The 15,357-nt window shown below is 37.7% G+C and overlaps 1 protein-coding gene across 1 annotated transcript in view; it reads right to left on the reverse strand.

Moving 5' to 3' along the window:
* The window catches only part of LOC114880695 (Down syndrome cell adhesion molecule-like protein Dscam2), a 197,031-nt gene that overhangs the window by 122,152 nt on the left and 59,522 nt on the right, over window positions 1-15,357 (reverse strand). The window lies entirely within an intron of this gene.

Consider the following 15,357-nt stretch of genomic DNA (forward strand, 5'->3'; position numbering starts at 1 on the left):
CTTGACGTAATTCTTTCACATTTTGATATAGCATAGGGAAATTTAATATTGATGGTAAATGAAGGTCCAAATAGGAGACGAAATTTCACTACTAATCACTTACATACACCATATGTTAAGTTATTAGGGCCTAGATTAGATTTTGGCCATTTTTGAGCTAATTCAGAAAATTAATTAAAGCTGAAATTGAACACGAAATTTCACAACTAACCTTAAATTATTTGGACCCTTTCCAAATTAGTTTAGAAAATAAATTAAGGCCCAAATTGGCACATATAATTTGACCAATCAAACAATGATTATCACATAACGGAAGCGACAACAAAAGGGTTAATCACCCCCAAAACCCTTTATCCAACATTTGATACCATATAGATATCGTGTAGGGTGAGCCGGACGATCGAGAACCTGGCAATCGAGTACTGGGGTGGGATTTACAGGGGGTGAGATGGGTGTTAGGAGCATCGGGTCATCGATAATTTCGAGAGGAATGCAAGCTTCCATTTCGCAGGGGTGGCTTCGTGTTTTCAAAGCGCTTTCGAGCATCCTGATACCACGTTCGGCCAGCAAACCGGACCGTTTTTGACCTGGTTTCCGGTGCATCCGTGTCTTCTACCCTTTTGCAAACGACCAACGGTGTACTTTCGCCTTGAACGCTTCGCGCAAAGAAATCCAACACGTTTCTAGGCTGTCGTTGTATATTCAGTCCAGAAAATATTGCAACTACGCGATACGATTTTCATCCTCCACTCTATGCTTCGTACTGCTGGCACATTTAATTTCAATCTACTGTTTTTCACCAGGCTTCCGATTCATTTTACTTTGATGACGATGAGTTCGACGCAAAAATTCAGAATGTGAAAATTATATTCTTAATGTTATTTTTCTATTCTAATAGAAAATAGCAATAGTACTCTTTGGAAAAATTTAACAATTGTAGATTATTGAATTTTCAATATTATTTTTTTAATAAGATTTAGAAATTGTTAATGTTGTTACGTAGCCGATCGCTAGGCAGCGCGTGAAGATAGCGGAGGCTTTCAGATGAGAGGCCGCGTAACTCATATTCTATTATAGTCAATACAATCCGAGCGGTTAAATTGTATTGTTGTGGGAACTGTCACTAGTTCTCACTGGGTCCAAAAAGAATCCGAATGCGGGTTTGACACAGTAATGTATATATTTTACATATCAGGCTATTACAGTTGTTCTTGTCGCGTGATAGGTGTTTATATTGTATATGACCTGTTTCCGCTGGGTGCTCGGTTTTCACGCACTGGCAATTCGGGGTGTCGTGCGTGGTTGTTAAGAATGCCAAATAGAAACACGGATTCTACTCGCGGATTCTATAAGGTTAACTTTGTTCGAAGGGGACTTCAACCCGATCTCACTAAACAGCAACCAGCTCTCGATCGTACACGATGTGCTCAACACTAGATGAACTTCGGTACTGCCCGAGAGCGTTGGTACGAACGGGTTTATATACTAATTGGAAAACGATGATCTGGTTACTATTTAGATGATCGGGCTGGGCCCATCTGTTTCGGTGACGGTTTGGAGTGGTTGCAGCTGTTGCGTGATTATGGTGGATCCACTGCTTTCCCAAAACATTTGGTTTTGTTATCGCTGGGCCTTCTGTTTATTTCAAGATGTTAAAGGTTTATTTCTTAAAAGAGGCATGTTTGATAAAACGATCTACCTACATGACAATGTGATATTATATAAATTCTCGTTGCAAGAGATGATAAATAAATGAATCTCGATGGTAGAAGCTTTGTGTTTTGAAAACACTTGCCAAGCATACTACACAGACTGATCCTACAGGGTAACTGAACTGCTCTTGACCCAGTTTCCATCATATTCTTATCATCTCGTCGCGTGAGAAAACTGTGCTTCAGATCAAAGCATTCGGCGAGGAGAATATCCTTTACATCCTTATTGCTTTATCGCTTTATAAATCTTCTGTCAACAATCTGGACTATTTCAAATCCAAATATTTGTCTACGTTCCTTTGAACGCTGCTTTGTACACAATCTATTAAATACTTATACTGTTAAAAAATTCCATTAAAATATTTTTTTTAATTAAAATAAAAAGGACCAAGAAAATATAGTGTTCCAAAATTAATTGATGATCAGACATTTACCAATAATTTTAATATAACTCCCACAAATCAGACTTTAAAGTTAAGGAATCAGCCTGGGGCAATTCTTTCTTCATTAAAATCTCGTTCATCTAAAAACTTTGGAAGTCCGTTCCTTCAACAGTCGAAAGCATCTACGTCACGAAGTCGTGTTGCAGGGGGTAGTCGAACAGTTTCGAATCCTTTGGTGTCAGAAAAATTCCAATAACTTCCATCTTGGAACTAGATGATCGCAGCTAGAGGTATTAAAAGCTAAATGACCTAGGTACTTTAGAGAGAGAGGAAACAGGAGGATCCGAGGAATATTTGTAAGTGGTCGTTTCGCGTACGAGCCCGTCCAATTATGGACTATTATCGCCAACTTTTATTCGCTCGCGTCCGCTCGTGAGCTGGCCTCAATCCGCTTAGCAAAAGAGATCGAGAGGATTAGGACTTCGAAATTTCTCGCGGAACTTCGTTAGCGACGGACAGGAACTGGCGATCGTTATTTTAAAAACGAATAAAGGAACAACTGGAGGGATTAAAAATGTTGATTTGTATTAGACTCATCGAATATCTTGCTTTTTTTCTCTTATACATTGGCGAAACTAGGTAGGGGACAGGGTGGATAAGGGGCCCAGTCCACATAATTTCAAATCCCTCACAATTCTAAGGTTTGGAGGTCCTAATATTCTAATGTTCTAATATTCTAATATTTTAATATTCTAATATTCGGTAATTATTTAGAAGTTGGTCCTCCTCACCGATTTTCGTGACCTTGAAATATGTTGTCAAGGTCATCATTCTGAACAACTTTTCCCTATATATATTATCGCCGCTCGGCCTTAGTTTCAGAGATATTTGCAAAAATCTTTAGTTAAACTTAGATTACGAGTACACTGTATTCCGGGAAAAATGGAGACTGAATGGTGATTGAAAGAGTGATTGAAGTGGTTTGAGGTTAGGGTTAGGGTTAGGGTTTTGTTTTTGATTTTTTCTCGTTATAATTACTCTTTCTTTCACTTTTTATATATTGTGTACCTATTATTCATTTTGTGTTTTGTCAGAAACCGGAAACATTTCGCCCATCATGTCGAAAAATGCCATTATACGTTCAATAACATCATGTTAACGTCGGAATAAAAACTCAGCTATATATCCCACGTAATGAGACGTACGAGTTCCATAACGAGGAATATTAGCTCTCGTATCACGCCATGTACGCTCTAAACCTAAACCTAACCTAAACCTAACCTAAACCTAATCTAACCCTAACCTCAAACCACTTCAATCACTTTTTCAATCACTATTCAGTCTCCATTTTTCCCGAAATACAGTGTACTGGTGACATAAGTATAACTGCAGTTTTTTACGAATATCTCGGAAACTAAGGCCAAGCGGCGGTAACATGTATAGGGAAAAGTTGTTCAGAATAATGACCTTGACAACATATTTCAAGGTCACGAAAATCGGTGAGGAGGACCAACTTCTAAATAATTACCTAATATTCTAATATTCTAATACCCTAACACTCCAATATATTAACATTCTAATATTCTAAAATTCTAATATTCTAATACCCTAATACTCTAATATTCTAATATTCTAATTCTGTGATTCTAAGATTCCAAGAGTCTAAAGTTTTGAAATTCTGTGTGTGTTAATCCTTGAACAGCGAAGCGTCGGTCAATTGTGACCCAAACCTCTAAAACATATAGTAATTTCATGTATTAGAAGAATATTTTTTAAAGGAACGGTGTAAAATTTAGAAAATGAAAATGATGTGAAATACAAAATTAAATTAAAATTAGGGCTCTCCCCATGTTCCACCGGTTGAGGGTTAATAAAGTTAAGGGCCTTGGCCCACAGAAAAAAATCCTTGTTACTCCACTGCTCTTCTATTACAAATTATATACATATATTTCATTTTTAAGTATTATGGCTATTATAATTTTCTTCTAAAATAAATATTGCAAAAATTAAACGAGATTATAATTACGCTTTTCATCCTGGAGCAAGAAATTGAAAAGGTAAAAGAGAAATTAAAGCGTGTTTTAATTCTACCAGAGAATTCCTTTTCATTGTAGTCATAATAAGTACATTTCGTTTATTTCTACGAACGTAAGGTTGGATTTAAGCATCAAGCACGGGATAAAGCTGGCTTGTTACGCGGAGGATTACGTCGTTCACTGTTAAACGCGTATGTACGGAAGCGGAGGAAGAAATTTCAAATCGGTAGCCGGATATTGGAACGGGGACGCAAGCCACGTAATGCTCCACGCATTCCGGAAACAACGGATTCGAACGAATCGTTCCGATAACGTTTCGAAGCGGATTTCACGGAAATCGTTGCAATTTGTCCACGGTGCACCGGAGAAGAATCTGCTGGACCAAGAAGGACGAAATTCAGAACATTGAACGAGGAAGAATGTATTTGGGTATAAAATATGGTACTGGAAACTTAGTGTACTAATAGAAATGTACTAAAGGAGTAATAAATAATTTTAATCCTAGAAATTAGAAATTAAAAATTAGACATTGAGCATTAGGCATTAGATATTAAGTATTAGAGATTAGAGATTAGAAATTAGAAATTAGAAATCAGAAATTAGAAATTAGAAATTTTGAAATATTAGTATTCGTTCACTAAAAAAATATTAGTAATAGAAAAGTAAAATTAGATGCTAGGCATTAGACTTACAATTAGTCATGAAAAAGTGAAAATTAGAAATTTTGAATTATTGATATTATTTCACTAAAAAAGTAATGTGTAGCTACTTCCAACACTTGAAGCATATAGATAAAACATATTTTTAACCGACTTCGAAAAAGATTACTCCGAGACGGATGGACTAATCGTAGAGTATACATATTGTAGAGTATGTTTTCCGATTGGTCCCGTAAAAAAGGCATTTTTTCATTGCTAACGATTTTTATTGCAAAAAACATACTGTTTCATTTATGTATATGTTTGGCGTTTACTAAGCAAGGAATGTACCGATCGCAATGAAACCTTTCACAATTGGTAAGATATATTTCCACGATGATCTCACTTGTAAAAATTTATGTATTTAGTATACCATTTAACGATTAAATAAGTTTTATTAATAGCTGTTGAGTATTGGTATAAACGAAATAGAAATTATTTCATACTTTTAAGCACATTTTGTTAATGCAACAAGAGGTTTTCTTAATAATTGCCACGTAGTTGTATAAATAAAATAGAAATTATTTTACACTTTTTTGCGCACCTCGAAATCGGTTCTATTTTTTCTTTTTAATTATTGTATATAATAATATCTTTAAATGAAAATCTAAAATTAATCAAACCACCCCGCAGCCCGGTTAAACAATCTGAAATCTCTCACAATCAGTCGCTCTACCTTTTTCACCGTTACAAAACACAAATACCCATAAAACAAAGGGAAGCAAAGAACGGTACGTTTAAAAGCTGCAGAGAGAAAAAAATGAAGATCTCTGTGACAATCGGCAAAAGGGGTTTGGACGATTGAATTCAGGCCTCGGTTTATCCAGAGGTCTCCGTTTCGCGGCTCATATTTGTGCATTATCCAGAGAGATAGGTAGGACGAGCATGCAAACGCGAAGCGGTGAGAAGGGTCGAGCCGAGCTTTTGACACCGAACTGCAAAGCTTCGGAAAAGCTGGAACACACGAAGGGAGGGGGATGCAGCTTTGATATACGAGCACGGAAACGCGTTCGCATCCTCACGACCGTGACTACCAATAATCGAACGTTATTGCGTTACCCGTTCGCAGTCGTAACACGTGCACCTCGAAATGGAGAGCGGCTGTTACTGGAACCGAGAAAAAGGGGGATGAAAGCAGGGGATCAGAGGGAAAAAATTCGACGTTGCGAGAAAGGTTTTAATGCGTGGTCAGCTTGCGGTCATTTATTTTAGGGTGTGAGGATGATTGCGGCGATATTTCCTGTATTCACCACCAGAAGGATATTCGTAACATATATTCTCTCGCAAATACTATAACACGTTTTCTACCACTCTGCAAAATAGCCATTATACATCGTGCTTTGCTTTTTATATTTTTCTGCGATATGCTACAAATTTTCACTTGTACATAAAAAGAAAGAATTACAGTCATTTGGTATCCTACATTTTAGTTAATGGTATTTGAAAGTCACGGTTAGAAAAAAAAAAGGAATGTTATGTGAAGCAAGTAGAATGCAGGTAATCGCGACAGGAAGTAAGGGGAACATTTTCTCAGAGCGGATAAGCGTTTCGCAAATCAGCTCTGACGGTGAAATTTTGCGCGAAATTTACGGAAGATAAGCAGGATCGCTGCGGTGTCGATTTCACCGGGGCAAGTTTGCCGGTAAACCGAAGTTCATTGCTAATTTCTCGTCCCGCCACACCTCAAAGTACACTTTAATTACGTTAAACGGGAAGTAAATTACATTAGATTGTCAACGCCCGAGGATGCGAGATCCAGACGATGCCAGACTCAGCCACCGGCTGACTACGTTTTAAACGGAAACTCGATGTAAGAAGGGTTTCCATTAATTACAAAACCATCACCGATTAGCTACTCCAAGCTTATCGAATGTTTATGCAACGAAACAGTTAATGAGCTTTACAATTACAATGTTCCTTTTAATTTGCTATTAAAACAAAAGTAAATTAAATTAATTAGAGAGTTAAGAAGGAAAAATAACATTAATTAGTACAGAACAATTATGGGATCATGTCATTGGTAATTTTTATTTAAGAATTAGGTAAGGGTTTATATTTAAAAATATTATTCTAAAATATATTTTGTAATATTTCATGTATTAGAATTTGCTGTACACGTTATATTTTAACTGAAGTAGTATTAATAATTCAACGTTTCTAATTTCCACTACCTCATACCTAATGTCTAATGCTTAATGCCTAATGTGTAATGTCTAACTTCTAGTATGTAATGCCTAATTCCTAATGTCTAATTTCTAATAGTTAATATCCAATGCCTAATATCAAATGTCTAATACCTAAGACCTAATGTCCAATTTCTAATACTTAATATCTACATAATTTCTAGTATCTAATACCTAACATTTAATTTTAGTTTTGTATTGCTACAATTTCGAGAATTTTTTTTCAAATTAAGGGATGTTTTATTTTATGCACACTACAGTCGTTGGTAGCAGAGATTCAAAGGATTAAGTTTTATTCATAAGAAATATAATTGAATGGACTAAAAGGAAACTACATCGGATAGATCTAAACTTTGGATGTAAATGATTCGCAGTATCACAGGAATATCTCTACGTTTTGTATTTTTACACGAAGCACACGATGATCAAAAGTCCGTTTCTTTTTTATTCTCTTTCCGAAAGCGTGTATCTTGTTTGCGATACGCGAGCCACGTTACGGACGCGGGACTGCGTTGTTTGCAGAATTTTTTCAAAATTTGTTTTTCATTTGTACGCGCTGATTGTGTGCCCGACAATCGATAGGCGAGCGTCCCACGCGGCTGGTAAACAATTTATTTATTCAAACAGTCCTATACTACGTCCGATCATTTTCCAAGGTTCTTGTTGTTTCGCATTCGCATCGGAATCGAATCGATTTCTTCCGGCTGTTTGTCGATCGTTTCGAGTACCAGTTTCGAAAATGAAATTTCTGTCCTTTCGAAAGAGGGAAAAAGAGAAGTCGAAGTCAATCGTGGAACGATGTCAACGTAAATAAAATATTGCTGACCCGAATGTTCCGGTTATGGAACGGCTTTGATCACTTTTCAATGTACAGTTCTAATACTTCTCTTCCAGATATATTGCCCCATTTCTTTTTATATTTTTCAGATAGTCTAATAATAACTTCGTCAAAATTCTAGGTCATCAAATAAATTTTTGAGAGTAGATATGTAGTATTATTCTGGTTAAGGTTTCATTATTAAAGGTTTTAAGTACTCTATCTTTAGCTAGTTTTTGCAATCGAACTATGTACCATCTATCTTGGTTGGAGACTAATCGTAAGATACAATAAATAGAAATTTTTCGGTATTATATATTTAGAAATTCCACGTGCGTTAGTCATTGGCGTAACTTGGATCTTCTTCTCGGATGGGCCAGAACTCTTATAAATTTTGAGTAGGATTTGGAATTTTTGGAACTCTGCAATTCTGAAACTTTTTTAAATTTTAGAATTTTGGAAATTTTGTAATTTTGAAATTTGTAAAACCGGGTATTCATTTGTGTCAAACGCCCGTATCGTATCACGCACCGTTGCGTATCCATTTGAAGAGGCAGGCGCTGCCTCGTTGCATGCCACGGTGTGCTACGGCTCGGACAATACATAGTTCTTCATTTCTTGAAATAAACTCCTATAGGCAAGAAGTTTCGATTTGCTGCATGCTGTTTCTTTATTGTAATTATCCAAACCATATCGTGTTTGGTATCATTTTAATCAGAAAAACGTCACAAATATCTTGGTAACAGTTTTATAAGAAAGAAATGAAAAATAACAAAGTTCAGTCGTTGCGTTAGTATTATCTCACTGATATATCCGATTCCAAATCATATTATCTTGTGCCTCAAGTGTCATGTTTCCACTTGACATAGCATTTCGGGCCTTCGCCTGGGTGTGTTGTTTTTACGTTTCAAGTGGTATCCGAACTTATGCTTTGAATGGCAAGAAACCGACAATTTTCGGATCGGCCCGTTCCTTCACCTCCGTATCACAGCTCAATAAAACTTTCGATACTCGGTAACGGAAAAATCTCTGGAAAATTAACATTGTCCTTTTTCAATAATCATACAGGTGATTATTAATATTGCTCTTTTATGTACAGCGTATCACCGAAGATAATTGATCTGTTTAAATATATTTAGACGATAAAATTTATCTAAATTAAATTAGATTAAGTTCATAAATAATTTCATCGATTTTGAAATGAATCCAATAATACTGCAAGATTTCAAATAAATTGAAACCCAAGTGACGGCACGAAACGCTATGTCAAGTGCAAACGCATGAACCTTTCCTTCGATGGAACGGCAAAGAATCGACAAATTTTTCGGATGGGTCCGTTGCCTCCGTTCCTTTGGAACGGCACGCAGCAAAACGAAACTCCTCGCCTGTAGTGGCCCAGTCCTATTGCCTAATCGTTTCTATCAAGAAACGATGAAATGTTGTCCGAGCCGCAGCACGCCGTTGCATGCAACGAGGCAACGCCTGCCTATTCAAAAGGGTTCGGAACGGTGATACAATACGGGCGTTTGATACCGGTGGATACCCGGCTTAAGACGCTGTGATGCACAGCGATGCAATGCGTGCCTTTTCAAAAGGATACGATACGGGCGTTTGTTACGAGTGGATACCCGGTTTAAACCGTCTCGATTCTAAAGGCTGGTTCTGATACGGCTAGTAATTTAGTCGAGTGGCGAGTAGCTACTTATTACTAAACCGTTTAGCGCATAGAAAAGTGTCCGGACTAGTACAGTTGAGCTTTGAAAATCGAGAGTATAAGATATAGCGCTTGACTAAAGAAATGCGTCCGGACAGGTCTATTCGGAAACCTAGTTAGTGGTGGAGGAAGCCTAGTTAGTGGTGGAGGAAGCCTACTCGAGCAGAAAAATTCAATGAAACGGATCTACTCGACTAAATCGTTTTACTAAACTACTCGACTAAACTGTAATGTCCATACATAGCAAGTTACTAAATTATTCGCCACTCGACTAAATTACTAGTCGTGTCTGAACCAGCCTTAAGAACCCATAAATGGTCTACAAAAGATAGTAGTATATGTTCAAATAGAGTAAACAAGGAAATATAAAACAACACATCCATGACATATATATATATATATCTTTCTACAGAGGATCAAAAACTTTCACTAGGGCACGTGTCCCACCAGGATCGGAAAAACCAAGATGCTTAGTTAATATTTGACTAAAAGTGTTTAATAAATTTGTCTAATTTTCTGCTCTGGGATACAGTTAGGAACACATACAGGATCTGACATCGTGACACTTTGATATGGTGGAATGCGAAAAGAATTATTAAAAGATTGTAAGTGGTCTTACCGAGCCGGTGCAGTGTTTGTAGCACACACGGTGGAGAAAAAGATTCTGATTATATCTTGCAAAAAGCTTGTCTGTTCTTTAATCTTACAAATTCCGTTGGCAACGTCAATGGAAAAAAAACGTGTCCTGGAATATTTTGATCAGGAATTTTAAAGAGGGATATTTGAGTTTATAAATAATTATCTTGCTAATTTAATAACAAAAAGTTTCTTCCATGGAAACGAACTCGATTTTAATAAACCAAATAAGATTAAAAACTAAAGATACTACGAGCTAAAAGCTCGCCAATTTCAACTTCCTAATATCCTTTCGATTACGACGTGTACCGGTAAACCCGATTTGTTGTGTCAAGCTGACAGCGCGAACGAACTTTAACATGCAATAACGAGCGTTACGCGACGACGCGGCGCGGCGTTGCGATGCCACTCCGTGATGGATTAGACGCGAAAACGACGCATGACGGATTCGAAATGTACACTATACGACCAGTTTCAAGCCAGCATCAGCTTCAAATTATTCACGGGTTTATTGAATACTGAAAGTGATATCGTTGATTTAAGAAAAATATATATTTCCAGCAATTAGTTAAAAATTTTTTGTGATATGGAATAATTAATTACTTAAAATTCCTTAGAAGAGAAATGGGAGAAACTGATATCTCTTTTCTTCAAGTCTAATGGTACAAAATCTAACTTATTTTTATATTATTAAGGAATTTTTATATTTTAGCGTTTCTAATATTTTAATTTTCCCATTTTCCAATTTTCTAATTTCTAATATTCTAATTTTATGATTTTAGAAAAACCTAAATAAACCCCCAATACACTTATGCTGATTGTGAAAATTTATAAAAATTGCAAATAACATGAGCATTAAGAATTTTGCTTCAAAGGGCTAATTAATTTTCTGTAGAATGTGTTGCAGCCAATTGATTATGATAACAATAATCGATTGATAATAAATATTATCCCTAAATATAATATCGCGATTCCAGTGTATTAGAACAAGTCCAAAAGAGATGGACCAGATAGTACATATTTTTTGAAGTATCCATCAAACACGCCATTTGTTGGTATTGTTTTGTTTTAATAAAAGCTATTGGACGTGTTTATGAATTAAAAACCGACATTTTAACTTCTAGTAAGGACAAACATTCTTTTACCTAACTCCAAAAAATAAAATCACTTTGTTGTTTGGTCAGACGAATGCATCATTTTCATGAATTAAGTTTTAATAACATATAGGTACAATTTTAATTTATAACAGTGATGTTTCAAACAGTTTGGGACAGATGGACCACTCACCCAAAGTACAATATCTTAGTGTAATCAATATTATTTAATTTTCATTAAAATTTTTATTTATAGTCACTAGTTTGCACAAAATTTAAAAACATCTGTAATCATTGTAGAATAAATAAATAAATAAATGTTTAGTAGTTATAACAATATAATATAACATTTTTTGTTTAATAAAATAATTTTGTCGTTGAAACTTTTATAAAGATGGTCTATCTGACTCGCAGTAGTGAGGAAGAGATAAACCATAGCTTAAATATTTATTTTCTTTATTTTGCAGCTATTTACATATTTACATAATAATTACATGTTGTATAAAAGATTATCTACTATACAAATCATTGAATATAACATGTATTACTTTTAAAATATTCGATTTATAGACATTTTTGTCGGACTTACCCTACCGTTTGAATAAAGTAATTGCACATTTATAGTGCACTATACATTTCTGTTTACGGGGTACTAATATCAGGATAGTCTAGGGTGAATCCATAGATTTATACACTCCTATCGCTGCGATTCGACACGAACGAGCAGATAGAGATGATGTGTCGCGCAGTCGCGAGCGTTTCTATGTATAAAAGTGTCGCGAGGGATGATACACGGGCGGAAATATCGCGTGGCGAAACGACGACCAGCGTCCATATCGGTAGATCATTTCGTCGAGGGATCGAGATCCGGGTCACTTTTTCCTGAAGAAAGCACGCGACGGATACGATATACTATCACTACTGTTAAACCGAATTTAGAAAATTACCAATTCTAATTTTATTCATTTAAACTGATTTATTAGTCAAATACTATCAGAAGATATAAAAAGTAGACAACAATTTTGCGTCCCTCAAAGTAAAGTTCAGCCTAGTACGGTACTAGACACTCTATTATTAGTCCCGAGTCCATCGAACCAAGAAGAAGAGAAAGGAGTCAAGTAGACTCTGGTTCACCACCTAAGCGGTGAATTAAATATAGTCATCGTAGTCGAGTACTCGATAAGTGCTCTAAAAAGGGCCGTCTGGGACACCCTTCGTTCGCACCCAATTCACCTTCCACTCTTTCATACTCTCTTGTCCGATCCACATGAATCCATTCTCGAATCGTTGTACCACACGCAGATATTCCCTTTTCTTATCAATTCGTGTCAATTTAAATATAAGAAACTAAATAAAATTATAGGATATCCACAGATTTTCCAATTTAACCATTTTCATTTTAATGAAGTCTATCGTAAAATCTAATTAGCACCTTCAATTCAAATAAATGCAAATAATTTAAAAAAATAATTCAACCCTAGAAACACGATGTTTGCTTGAAAACTGGGTGAACTTGTAGAAAAGCTACTCCTCCTACGATTTCGATGATTTTTAAATATGTTTTAAAATTCGATATTTTAAACAACTTCTTTCCTCTAAGCTATACAGGGTGATCCTCTCGCAGCCAGACACAAAGGAACACTGGCGACAATGAACCCCTTGACCGCACCATAAAGAGGTCCGCATTGTCACGTGCTAGAGGGGACCTACCCGGACCGAGACGACTCTGTGTGTCTTCATGATGCGGTCAAGGGATTCATTGTTGCCAATACCTTTGTGTCCGGCTGTGAGAGGATGACCCTGTTGTTTGCGAGATAGTTTGCAAGATATTCGTGAAAAACTATGAGTACTATAACATTTAATTTCGCCTGTACATATACGTCCGCGGTTATGTGTGCGTCAGCAAGCGACCCTCGCTTATCTACTGTTTCTGTCAACAGCACCACATGGCCCGGCTACCGTCGATATAACGGGTCAGCTTAAAATCAAAGTTAACTACTAATTCTAATAATTTTGACACTGGATTTACGTGGAATATTAATATAACCTAACTTAACCTAATCTAGACATATAAGTAACGAAAAAAGTTATGGATGAAGTTCCGAATACGACCGGTCGCCGATCAAGTTGAAATTTTGAGGGGCAGGGGGGAGGAGGGAGGGGACCCCAAATATAAAGTGGTATCTTCGGCTTCCTATTAGTTTCCAAGATATTAATTAAAAACTTTCGTACAATACATAGAATTTTTCCTATACAGACGTAACTAATACAACCGTCTTCGTTGTAGTAAGCTGACATCGTCAAGTGTCGAACAGCCGTTGACACAGCGGGAGTTCCAACCTGACTATCTATAGGGTGTCCTATTCAAAACTTGGGAGATACCACGACTGTTGTAGCGTTGCCGGCCGGCGGAAGCCTAACCTAACCTACGTATAAATCAAATGTGTTTAATTCCTTGAGAATTAGTAATAAAATATAAAACATAACGTAATGTAACTAAAAAAATGGATTTTACATAGAACACCCTACAGAAACGGAAGCCTATATCGCTGTGGTGTGAACGGCCGTTCGACACTTGACGATGATGGTTGCTACAGCGAAGACGGTAGTGTTAGTTGCGTCTGTATAGGAAAAATTCTATATATTATACGAAAGTTTTTAATTAATATCTCTGAAACTAATACGAAACAGAAAATACCACTTTATATTTGGGGTCCCCTCCCCCCTGCCCCCTGCCCCCTGCCCCTCAAAATTTCATCTTGATCGGCGACCGGTCGTATTCGGAACTACAGCCAAAATTATATTCCGTCAACATTGGTATTACTAATTGTGCACCACAAGATTGTCTGCCGTCCGTACTAATGTTGGTGGTATTTTATTTTTTCTGTTATTTATACGTCTAGGTTAGGTCAGGTTAGGTTGTATTTTCTGGCGCTTGCGCGGCCTCCGCCAGGCTGGAGAAGACCCGACAGAGCAGACGGTCGAACGGGAATGGAGGTGCCAGGCCCGACAAGATGCCCTGGACCGGTGGCGCCGCTGCCCAGCGAGCAGACTGGGCGGTTCTGCCTGTCATCAAAAAATGGCGGGACCGCGGCTTTGGTCGGACCACCTACCGGACCACACAGGTCCTCACCGAGCATGGTTGCTTCGGTGACTTCCTGTACCGGATTGGTCGCGAGGCGACGGCTATATGCTACCACTGCGGGGCGGCGCGGGGCACCGCGCAACACACGCTGGAGCACTGTATAGTGTTTGCGCGGGCCCGTCACGCCCTGCAGTGTGAGTTGGGAGTGGATTTCTCGCCGGCGAGCATTGCGGGAAACAACTTCTTCTGTCAGGTGGTCATCGCCTTGAAGGAGGAGGCGGAGCGGGTTCGGGAGAGAGCCGACCCCGCCCGCAGGAGAGGACACTGTCGGGGGAGGCACCCCGACGGCGCAATTAGCTGAGGAGGACGGAGCGGTGGGCCTTGATATTCTGCCCACCGCCTCCAACAGGACGAGGGGGGAGGGGAGTTTCGGCTTCACACCCTGGGGAGAGGCCTGGTGGCGTCTTTGGAAGATTTCCCCCACGAAAAAAAAAGGTTAGGTTGTATATCAATACCGGGATATCAATCCCGACCGTATTTAGGCGGCTGATCGCGCGACTCAAATGTTATAATTTGATTTTTCAGTTCACCCGTTGTATGAATAGGAGCTGGACTACATAGTGCTATTTACAGAAACGGTAGACAAGCGAGCTGACGCAAAATTCGCTGTAGTAGTAACAATATTCTATCGCGAATATCTCGCAAACTAATCGAGTCTGACATATAGCTTAGAGAAAAGAAGTTGTTTAAAATATCGAATTTTACAACATATTTAAAAATCATCGAAATCAGAGGGGGAGTAGCTTTTCTACAACGTCGCCTAAAATTGCAAATGAAATACATGATACAGGAATCAAATCAGCATTCATTGATGATCATCTGGACGTAAGGATGCGATGTATCGAATAATTACGCCACTCGACTCACAAATTATCATCGTTTCGCATAATTGCCAGGGAGAATTGTCCCGGCAGAATCGAGAAGAGGCCAGGAGGATGT

This window comes from Osmia bicornis, chromosome 12 (genome assembly GCF_907164935.1).
Source record: "Osmia bicornis bicornis chromosome 12, iOsmBic2.1, whole genome shotgun sequence".
Lineage (NCBI taxonomy): Eukaryota > Metazoa > Arthropoda > Insecta > Hymenoptera > Megachilidae > Osmia > Osmia bicornis.